Here is a 12,500-nt window from a genome sequence, read left to right as displayed (position 1 = left end):
GTTAACTTTCTTTTAAACTGTCTTGTCTGACATGCCGAGCACTTTTTGGTAGGTGTTGGCGTCACTAAGGTGATCAAGGGCGACCCGTGTGTATGTGTCTTGTTGTATCACGCAGAATTCAGTGCCTTTATCGCTGGGGAGACATGTAGTTCTTCTCTTTGAGTTCTTTTATAGTTTTCTTGTCTGTTTCGTCAATATTCGATCATTTCGGTTGGGGTTGTAGCGCTTTGAGAACGACTCGGAGTTTATGATGAATCCTCTGCAGCTTGTTCCTATACAGGAAGCCATCACCAATGCTACAAATAGAATCTTAAACCCAGTACTCCACCTCTCCAGACAAGATTTCTCGGACCTCCTCCAAGTCACGCTAAACAACATGTATGTTTCCTTCAGAGATCAAGTTTTTCGCCGAAGAGAGGCCGGGCCAACCCATCGGTTCCAGCATTTCAGGCATACTGGGCATCTTGTTTATGGACAACTTGAAACCATCGCCCTCTCCTCCCACCTAATGATAAGCCGTGACAAGAGATATGTTGACGATATCTATCTCCAAACAGTTAATGAAGAAACAGCTGACCACTTCCACGACATAAGAACCATACATACATCACATCTTTTACACATTTCACCCTCCACCTTCTTTGCATATATATAGCGCGCGCGGAATATTTTCTCATCCCGGATGATGCCGTTGATCGGCGAAAGCTTGGATTTTAGTTTTTACTTTTAAACAGCAGTTTAAGACCTCAACACAACATTTACATATATTTTTTAATCATGCTGCTGAAGGACAACATGAACAGATTCTTAAAAGAGTGTTTAGGCCTAATCACTGAAACGAGCGCTTAGGCCTAATCACTAAACGAGTGCAATATTCATCGCACTATCTCGTTAAAAAGTGTAGTTAACCGAACTGTAAAATGAAAGCTAAAATTTTAAACGAGTGCTTAGGCTTCATCACTGAAACATGAGCTATATTCTTCACACGGTCTCGGTAAAAAGTGTAGTCAACCGAAACGTAAATTGAAAGCTAAAATCTTAAAAGATTGCTTAGTTTAAACTCTTGTTCTTAGGCCATCGTAGCTTGATTAAGAAAATAACACAACCAGCGGTGATAAACATTTTATTCCAACGCATTTTTATAAAACTTGACGTTTCGTATGCTAGTCAACACACATTTTCAAAAGTGACCGTTACAATTTTTGATAACTATATCTAATTTTTGATAACTATATATATATATATATCGTAAACATTAGGGGTCTGGAACCTAGACTGAGAAAAATGATTTGCAGCAGTACGTGTCTAGACATACAGTGAGTTATCTAGTTGAGGGTTTGTGCATAGCCAGCAGCCTCGTCTCCTTCGGGTTGTAAACAGGAAACATTTGGCCACGTGCCTAAAGCTCAGTGTGTGAAAGTTGGAATTAATATTGTTGTTTTTGTTGTTGCCGTTTAATATCACTATGCTGCTCTGAGCCATTTGCAGGCTTAAAAACTTATATTTAGGAAAGCTTTTAACGGACAGGGAGATAATTTTACAGTAAAATGTGAACGAGGCGGAAAATTTATGATAACACCTTTCAGTAATTATATGAGGAATTTAAAATATTTCAAGCCAGAAATTGGCAGAGTTGAAAGCATTAAAGAAACATTCCCACAGGGACAAAAACATTTCTTTTGGTTTCTGTAGGTCGTACGTTTTGATCCAAAAGACGTGTCTGTTTGTGGCTGAGCTCTCTTTTGGGTATTTCCTCATGTTAATTGCTATTTTTGCGGCTGCTATTTTTGCGGCTATCTTTGCGGCTGTTGTGATTGGTCGAGGTCTAGGATATTACTTGGTGAGGCCGCTCATTGGTTCGCACATTGACAGTGATGAAATTGATCACGATGGCTACGGTTACCAAGATTCTCTACTTCCTGTAGACATTTAAATTCAGAACTTGGATCTGTGTTATACATATTTCGACACAGACGATTCACTGCCTCGTCCCTAGGATCTTCCTTACCAGAAAGACTCCATTGGCTCTTTTAAATCCTCTGTTAAAAAATACTTGTTAGCCAAGAACTCTTACCTTAGTTCTTAGTTGTGCATATATAGATTCAGATTTTGTTAAATTTTTGCTATATTCTTAAATTTTTAGCTGTATTCTATTTTGTAATTTTCTTATTATCTCAGAAGTGTAATTAGTAACTTAATCTTTAACCTAGGACAGAGGGCCACTGGTTTGTCAGTATTTAACTGTTATGTGTTACCCTCAATAAATAAAGTTGCTACTTACTTTTTTACTTACTTACTTACTTACCAGTCATTCGCCATCTTGGATTTAACAGAACGTAGCCTGTGGATGATGGAAAGGAATCCAGTCTCTTGCGGGATTTGAATGCAGAAAGAACAAGTCTTCAACCTAGTAAATACTCAACCTAAGTTCGATTTTAGCACTCTTAGCGTCAGATTGTTAATAACCAGAATTCAAAAACGTATAGCTTCGCGCTCGTGCAATTCTTACCCGCGCTCAAAAACTGTCTGAGATCGACCTGAAAATCTCAAACTGATTACGTAATCTTTGGCCCAGATCTCCACCGACCAAGTGTCAACCAGAGTGAAATCTGGGTGTGAGATTTCTGATTAACTATAGCTCAACTCTACAGCTCTTCACCTGAGTGGTTTCTTGTATTTCTAGTTCCCAGTTCTGAATTTTCGCACAAAGCAATTGGGAATTTTCCTTTTAGCAATTAGACTTGCTCTTTCAATATTTTTTTTTCGTCTAAGAGATCTTTATAATCAAGACATGTTAAAAAGTTAGGTGTACAAAGTCATAGGTTAAAGAAATAGATTTTAGTAAATACCTTATCCTGTTCCAGTTGTTTACTTAGTTAGAAAACAGCGCTAGCATGAACTACAGCAGGCGAAAAAAGAAACCCGTTCGTAGAGAAAGGTCCCCTGACTCCAAACCTATCGCCTTCTGTCCATTTTTGCGCTTTTTTCCCGTTTCTTTGCGCTGCTCTAATTGATGGAACCCCACAGGAGGTGTAGCTGGTTTGTTAATAGCTTTGTAAAAACCGGAAAATACTTCACGTAAAACTATATAGCCTGTAGTACTTTTAATAAAAGAACAAAATACCTAAACTTTAGACAATCAAAACAAAGTAACTAGCTAGACAGCCTAGGTTTGTACGACACTCGATTTTGGTACATTAAGTGTGAGCATGATCGAGACAAGCCAGAGCTTATCCTGGTTTCTGTAGCATGAAGCGACTAGGAATATTTCTCTTCCCCCCTGGACGGGATGCCAGTTCATTGCAGGGTCTCCCCCAGCATAGTAAATTCGCCTGTACCTATTTATACATCCGGGTGGAAAGAGGCACTGTGAGACTTAAGTGTCCTGCCCAAAAACACAACGCAATGTGCACAGCCGGGGCTCGAACCCAGACCGCTAGATACGGAGTCGAGCACACTAACGATGAGCATGAGACCACTGCACCTCTACGATTTTGGTACATGGCTGCTAACACTTCTCGCTACTTTGCTATCAGGTCTTGAGAAAGGCTTATCAATCAGGAACGAAAATGTTTCAGTTGTTGTCTTCCTTTACGGGAAAGCAGTCATGGCAGCCATGTTGGTGTTCCACTGAAATAATGAAACGGCGGTCATGTTATTGTACCAAACCAGTCCTGTGGATGTTGAACTCTTTTCTTATGTAAACACTTTCTTTTTTCCAATGAATTTGCATGGATACTGGCCGCGTGAGTGTAAATGCTCTATTTCCGAGAATCTACTTCCGGAATTCTTGGAACTGTGCTTTTACCTTTGGTTTATTTTAGAAAATTTACTGAGATTTAAACGAATCTGATAACCATAAAAGACGCTTAAAGAACGTGCATGCAATAAGCAGGCAGCCAATCCTAGAAACAACTCCATCTCTGAAGAACAACCCTATCAGAATATGATTATTAATATTTCTATAGGATCGAACGCGCAGCTGAGGGGAAGAATAGAGTGATCTGTCTGCTGGTGACGAAACAGTTTCGGTATTCAAGATTGCTCCCAGAACAGAAGCCACTCAGAGAGACTGTACCTCATGCTTTAAAACCAGCTTCCTGGCTTAAGGTGGAAGCTAACAGGAATAGCGCTGACACTTAATGATATCAGATGTGCTGCGACTGAAATCCAGTATGTCAATAACGAAGATTCCGGAAAAATATGGCATAAGTAATATGTTTTGATACCCTTGACTGTACTTTGGAAAGACAGTGACGGTGTTAGACATGTTATACTCAGATTACTTGAGCTGCTTTCTATGGAGTGCATAAACCACTTCTCGAGTGAAACATATCGGACTTCCTGTTTCTTTTTCCTTTTCAGTGTACGTGATCCGGAAACAGACGAATCGTGAGGGTAGACACACAAACGCGACCTGTGTCAAAGTTGCACTGGTTTGATGCCAATCTGTCTAACTGACAAGTCTCTTGCTTATCATGCTGGCGATTATAACTTTCTGATACTATTGGTTTGGAGAAAACACACATCAAATCCCTTGATTGATTGATTGATTGATTGATTGATTGATTGATTGATTAGGATGAATGGAAATTAATTATTTTAATTCCGCTTGGCAAGTCCAAGCAAAATCTCAGTGTAAATCGAAACTTCAGCCAACGCCCTGTCAGTTGAGGCTGCTCTTTTCGCATCTGTAAGCGCAATGGCTTCTTCTATGATCTCTTGGTTTGTTTTTGTGATCTTTACAAGTCAGACAACAGCGTCGCATTTTCGCGGTGGAATCATAACTTGGAAGCCTGATGAATATATTGGGAACAAGGTAATTAATGTGAATATAGCCGGAATTGAATGGGGGTAGCTAGAAACATTTATAAGCGTAACCGTAATGATTCGATTTAGTAGCCTCCTTCAAATATACGCCCTCCTTTTGAGTGACCCTTTAAGTGGTAGTCCTTTTCGCTTATGGATCATGCATGGTGTACAGCGTCGTCGTTGTACATTGAGATCATTCGTCTGTAGTTCATTTTACTTCTAGACAGCTCACAACATACTCGCATTCAAACCAATTTCCTCAAGTCTTATTTTTCACCTAACGCTATGTGAGTACACAATTTCTTCGTGCAAAAGACCCCTTATTTGTTTTATACAGTGAATGGGTGTTAAAGTAAGCGACCTGTCCCCAGTTAGCACCCTCCCTTCAGCTCTCAAAACAGGCGCTCCATGCATGCGCTAAATCGATTGATTAAGTGACATCTAGAGCAAAGTACGATTCCTCTTAAGGCAGGGGACAGGAGGTAAATTTTCTGCAGACTCGTGCAGATGGTTTTAATCTGACTCAGTGTAAAGATCTTATTCTGAAGGGAAGGCAAATAGAAATTTATAAAAGCAACTTCTTGGAACAATTTGAAGTTCCGGCTTGTCCTATTTACGATGTAGGGTCTAAAGACAGAACTCCTAACATTAAAGATGTTTTGAATATTCTCTTAATCAAATATAATTTGCTTTGCAGTCGCTAGAATCTTCACTCCTTTGGAGAATGATTAATTCAAGCAATTGAATTACTTGTAAAATTGAGCAAAAGGAGCCATGATTGAAGCACATAGTGTTGTAGGAATCCGAAGAATGCTGGCTGCGCTCCAACAAGGCTAGATCTGTATAAAAACACGATTGGGTTGAGTGCTCCGAAGAAACAAAATTACGAATTATTTTGTCAGAAACCCGCGGTTATCTGGAAATCCAGATTTTAAGGGGAAATTACTGACTGAATTTTTCAACAAGCGGAGTTGAAAAGAAATAATTAGTACTCTATTCTACAACACTCCCATTTCATGCTCAATTAATATAAGATATGGGGGAAATTATTGATCCAGCGGGCTAGGTGAAGAGCTGTAACATAACTATAAGGGCGACCGAACCGCACGACTTGTCAGGGCCGGGTGGGTGGGCCGTTCTTTACTCTGGTTGTCCGCTGGAAGGAAACTGAGCAAGAGACGAGTGTTTTCAATCCTATTTATGCCATCCTGGTTACGTAATCAGCGTGCATATGCAGGCCTGGTGCTAATTAAGCATTATAATAACTTATCTTATCATCGCATTTCATTAGGAGTATTGTGAATAGAGTCAAACGAAAAGAAGCAACCCGCTAAGGTACACAAAGTCTGGGGACTATAAACATTTGCATTAGGTGTTAGTCTGAACAAAAATTTTGGAAAACATGATTCTACTAGCAACTGTCCAAAACGAAAACGAAACTGGTTTTTTATTGTTGTGGTTGCATAGAAATAATTTGGAGAACCCAGCAGTAAAGTTTGGAGAACATTGGCCTTCCAAAGATATTTCTTGAAATCAACTTCCGAGATTCTTGGAACTGTTGTCTTTAAGTCAGTGTTTGATTAGGGCTGAAAGTAATCTCAGAAGAGTAAAACGCGCTTTCGACAATTGACATACAACAAATGACTGGTATAGAATCCTTTGTTGTAGGTCTTGAACATCTAAAAAAACTAAGAATTTTGCCGCTTGAAGGTGGTATCCGAGTAATTAGTAATCGATGGATATTGAGGGGGACTTAAGGGTGTTCTGAACACTGCAATCCTCTCAATAGCGAAGATATCTGTTTACAAACATTGACGTCATATTCGATCACGTGGGCCAAAATCACTCATACGTGTGGTTGGCAAAAGAGCTTTCGAGCTGGTCACAGGCGCCCCAAGCTGAAAATACGTGGTGTATGCGACAGTTTGTGTATATAGAGAATTGTATGGGAAAATCACCGATCGTAAAAAAATTGTGTAAATAACTATCTCATTTGAAATAAAGTTTTCCTACCTCAAATGTGTGACCAACTTGTCTCTTTTGCCGAGTTTAGAGCCATTCTGACGCTGTCTAGTGAAGTTATCCGGAAGGCCGTTACTTAAATAATAGGAAGGCCGACCACTCCATCCATCGCTGGCCAGACCTCACTCCACAAATCGTTTTCTCCTCAACAGGAAAAGTCCCGAATCGCAATAAAAACAACAGTTCCATAAAGCCCAATAAATTTTACTCCAAATACGTGTGTTTCGGCGGCCGAAAGACTCGTGACGAACGAAAACTTTGCCTTAAAATTCACCTCTTCAGCTTTCCTCAGAGGCTTGTGACCGGGTAGTCAACAACGGAAACTCGCAAGATGGTTTCAGCCTCAACTCCTATTGGCCCATTTGAATTTGACCGCGCGCTGGGAGCACGACCGTTGTTGACTGCCCGGTCACAAGTCAACAATGGTCGTGTTGCCAGCGCACGGTCAAATTCAAATGGGCTAATAGGAGCTGAGGCTGAAATCATCTTGCGAGTTTCCGTTGTTGACTACCCGGTCACAAGCCTCTGAGGAAAGCCCAAGAGGTGAATTTTCAGGCAAAGTTTTCGTTCGTCACGAGTCTTTCGGCCGCCGAAACACACGTATTTGGAGTAAAGTTTATTGGGCTTTATGGAACAGTTGTTTTTATTGCGATTCGGGACTTTTCCTGATGAGGAGAAAACGATTTGTGGAGTGAGGTCTGGCCAGCGATGGATGGAGTGGTCGGCCTTCCTATTATTTAAGTAACGGCCTTCCGGATAACTTCACTAGACAGCGTCAGAATGGCTCTAAACTCGGCAAAAGAGACAAGTTCGTCACACATTTGAGGTAGGAAAACTTTATTTCAAATGAGATAGTTATTTACACAATTTTTTTACAATCGGTGATTTTCCCATACAATTCTCTATATACACAAACTGTCGCATACACCACGTATTTTCAGCTTGGGGGCCTGTGAGCTGGTCAACTCCTTTGCCCACAGGCGAATTTCCAACACGATTTTCGGCAGGTGTCGAAACTCGGATTTCCTTCAAACTTTGACAGTGAAGCATTATCATAATATTCTAACTTTCTTCTTGGGTTCAGAATGAAATCTACCATATATGTGAAGCAACAGTCGTTTGAAGTACGCTAAAATTCAGTCATTTCTTTTGTTTTTGTCGCTTTTTGCCAACCACAAATATTGCGTTACAGGGCTCGTGACGTCACTGATATCTTCGCTATACCGCAACAAAATCGCTAAATACCGCAATACTTCAATACCGATTGGAATACCGAAACCACTTCTCTGTATGTTCAAGTTCAGAGCAAATAATACGGAAATAAGAATTTGTAATGGCGAGTTGGCTAACAATTAGCACAAAAGAACTTACCTTTTACGATTGCGACACAAGAAATTGCAGTTTACCGTTAGTTTCATTGGGAATGTCCAATCGGAAACTGCAAAAGGCTCGGAAAACGTCTAAGACTTGGAGAGTTTGGAGGATAACTTTCGAAACCGTCCAAAAATGCTCAATAACCGCATCCCGCGAGTTCGGAGTATACCGCGGTATCGCGCGATACCGCTTCGAGATATTAAAATTACCGAAATAGCGCAAGAAAAATTGTTCAATACCTCTAATTAACCCCAACATCCCCCTCGATATTAAATGAAAACAGGGAGAGTTGTGTTGAGTTGGAAGCAATAACCCAGCGGTAATTAAGGATTGTAAACGGAGTCAGCGGAAAGAACAGCAACAACTGACAACAAAAAAATAGAGACCATTGGTACAACCGAAGAACTTATGGAAATCAACTTCCGGATCCGGGTTTCTCGGAATTGTACTTCTGCGTTTGATTTATTTGAGCTTATTTAAACATTTACTTAGGATTTGATGAGAACTTCAAAACATGCCACTTACCCACGAACGAAAGATACTTGCCATGTTGGCTTCACTCTACCGTATAAATTACATCTGCAGTTTTTTTATGTCCCGTTTGGTATTGCATTAATAAGTTCAATCGCCGGCAGCTTGATGCCAAGCAAATAAACGCACAAAGGCCACTCTCTGGACTGGATAAGACGTGATTCAAAGCTCTTTTGATATTCCTGAAAAGTGGAGGTAAATAGATACAAACAGATACTTTAAGCTGAACAAAATGTAAAACTCGCGGTCAAACATCAAAATGTTGGCAAGGATGAAGACGGAAGAGGAATAAAGCTTTAATACAAAAGTTAGGTAAACCAACATGTTTTCTTTCAGGTAAATTTCAACTTCCGATTAGGTTTTCGAAGATCGTACTCAAACAGTTACTTCTGCGACAGTGCAATGGTTGCGCAGCAGAGCATTGTGGGAAGTGGAGACATCTGGTCTGCAAGCCATGACAGGGGATATTATGGGTCTCGGACTGTAGCAGATACTGGATACCACTGCACGGACTTCAGTGTCAGCGAAGACTGGACACAAGGTGAAAACACTTTTAACTACACTTTCCCGGATGATGGTCCTTGGCTGGTGAGGTGAGCCTTTATTGAAATCTCTGAGCATAATGTGGCCCTACCTTTTGTATTCTAGCCTTACTCTAAACACTGGAGTTTTATTTATTTTTATAATATAGTTAGGGCCCTGCAGGCGCTCTGATCGCTGATTGGTCAAAAAACCATGTTTTATCAGAGTATAAAACATAGAAAAAGCGTGTTTCATTCTTTTTTGCCACATTACCTCTATATCATAAAGCAAATGAAGAAGCCTAAGCCGTCTATTACACTGTGATAAAACACTCCGGACATTTCAGAACACTTAAAAATATAGAAAACACTCACCTGCGGCCCGTGTTTTCTACATTTCTCTCGCGCTCTCAAATGCCCGTCAAATTTTATCACAGTATAATACACGGCTTGTGAAACAAACAAAACTTTCGAGATTGGCGACACTTTTACAGTGTTGTGAACAAATTCTTTTTGAATCTTTTTTTCGCCAAAAAGTTGGTGAAAATAGGAAGGTTCCATATCGTATCTGCCGGATGTATAGTCCAGAATTTTACTCTCTTGTTCTTAAGTAATTAATTATCTTTAAAAACCTTGTCCAGCGAATCGGTTTTGTAACTAAATAGATGCTGCTTTTGGGCAGGGACTTAGCACAAGAGACCTTATGGTCTCTTGCTTGCATTATTCAATAGTATTCAGATGTCTGGTTATTTGAAAGGCACATATGTACTGGGGACCTTTGCGTAACAATTCTATCAAAATGTTGGGTCTTAGATAGCTCAGGCTCGAACACTTTTCCATCACCTAGTTAATTGTCTCCGTCTTGTTAACTGCATAAGTGAATGGTACGGTTAAATGTATTGTTTCTGTCCAGTTATTCAAGTTGCTGTTGGATTTCATTAGTAAATGGGGGTTTCAGTAGAAGCTGGTTGCTGTCGACTACTGTCAATCTAACCAGACGGCAAGATAACGGAAAAATTAACTCGTCTCCAATCTCTGCACTCTCCCCCATTGTGCGACACCAGCAAGGCTGCTCGAAAAGAATAGTTATTCCGGCGGAGGACTCGGACGGCGACAAAGTGCGCTGTAGATGGTCAAAGGGTTCTCAAAGAGAATGCGGTGGTGTTTGCCAGCGATTCAGTTCCAGTGGCACCCTGGACGAAGTAAGCTAAAGACGTTAAGCCTGGTCTTAACGAGCAAATTTTTAAGTGACAGTTTTTTTATCGTGTAGATGGCTCGGCAAACATTTGTCAACAGTTCAGAGTTTAGTGCGCAAGTAATGACTTTGAACTGAGCAGAGATCCGCAGAAGCAACGCGAGGCTGCTTAGTTGCTCCCGCAAATACGGCGCGTATTCGTACATTTTATGGGACGAGTTGTCTACATGAGCAATTTTTCGTGGGTGACAACTTTTATTTGTCACATAAAAGCTAACACACAAGCCTTTTGGCAAATATATTTATCACATAAAAATTGGCCACTTTTCTTCGGGTACAAGAGCAAATAAGTTTTGTCATATAAATCGGCTCCTGTATATCAAGCTTTAAACAACATTATCATACAAAACACAATAAGTTATGAGCAAAAAAAAATAGGTGGACACACTTCTTCAAGCACAAAATCACATACTTTTGTTGAGCGGTTTGTTAAAGGAGAACTGAAGATAAAAATGAAATATTTTTTCCTTCGCCAAATTTGTCGTGCCTGACTTAGTTAAAGGAAATATTCGAGTATTTGAGGGGTTCCTTACATTTTGACGTTTTTATGAGGCCAGGGAGATCCGTATTGGTCACTCGATGGAAGTCCGCCATTTTGGCTGTACTATAGCAGGCTTGGGCGCTATGCGTGACGTCATTGCGCTCACTTGCTTGAACGCGGGAAACTTGAAAAATGGTTCAGTGCGCTATTGTGGGCTGTTCTAGTGTCGTTTCCCTCTTTAAAATGAAGTCCTTCTCGAAGAATGGATCATCCGAATTTAGAAGAAAAAACTAGCCAAATATCCAGCCCTGTCACATCTGTTCGGATCATTTCGAACCCTCCTGTTTTGAAGGTGTCTTGGCCACAGCGGTCGATGCGACAATTGCATGTAATTGATGAAATGATGAATAACTTTGCGACTCCATTTATGCCCAGTGAGTAAGTTATGTTTTCTTTAGTCGGGAGATTTCAGTGGCAAACCATGCGCCGGAGAAGTGAACCGAAAGGTTGTTTTTGCAAGCAACTGGGACACGTTATTTCGTGATTGGCATTCGCACTTCAAGCTGGGTTTTATAAACTCGACAACGATCACAAAGATGTTTAATTGAAGTTTGAAAATTCGCAAAACTACGAACAGAGCTCATGTGTTTACATACATGTTGTTCATTAATCGCAGCACTCAGACCCGCGATGGCAGTTTATAGCACTTTTCTTTGTAAACACGGTCGAAAAGCTAGAATGCTGCGTTACACAACGAATAGTTTCTCAAATTGAATCGAAATGACAGACAAAACAAAGCAGCCAACAGAATCTCTTAGTAATCAAGTTGTTTTTATTGCCTTTTGAATACAATCAATTCACCTGAGATTTGTTCATAGCTCCTCTATATCGCGGCAGCAGATGCATTCCTTTTCTTGCTGTCCCGGCCTCCCGGTTAAAGCAAAAATCACAGCTGCACCAAGTCGTATTTCCCCATCTTGAGCCTTCCCTTTCGGTTGCTTCCTCTTCCTTCGATCCTGAACTTTCTCGCATTGGATCGAAAGAATATGGTTCAAGTTCTGCCATAAACTTACGTGTATTAACGACGAAGAAAGCGGAGTACTATGTTGAGACTACGATAACAGAAGATTTCAGTGAAAACTAGCCGCTTGCTTGTGCGCAATGACGTCACAACATGGCGGCTGACATTCCTTTTTTGGAAGTAACCGGAAGGAAAAGCAAACAAAATGGCGGGCGTTCAAATTGAAAAAACAACCAAAGATTTTGGGCAAATTCAAGGCCTTTCAAGATGAAAAAGGATTTTTCCTGTTTGTTTAGGTAAAGGACGTTATATTTCGATAATAATAAGACACAAAAACATTTGATCTTCTAGCCTTCAGTTCTCCTTTAAAGGGTAACTGACGGCTAGAAAGTCACTTTTTTTGAATACTGTCTAAATACCTCAGGTAACACATTGAAACCGACGTAAGGTACTTCGAATGCTTTTTTGTGCCTTTTTTCGCTC

Source organism: Montipora capricornis, chromosome 1, assembly GCF_036669925.1.
Source record: "Montipora capricornis isolate CH-2021 chromosome 1, ASM3666992v2, whole genome shotgun sequence".
NCBI lineage: Eukaryota > Metazoa > Cnidaria > Anthozoa > Scleractinia > Acroporidae > Montipora > Montipora capricornis.
The sequence above is the reverse complement of the archived record's forward strand: the minus strand, read 5'-3'. Positions refer to the sequence as shown.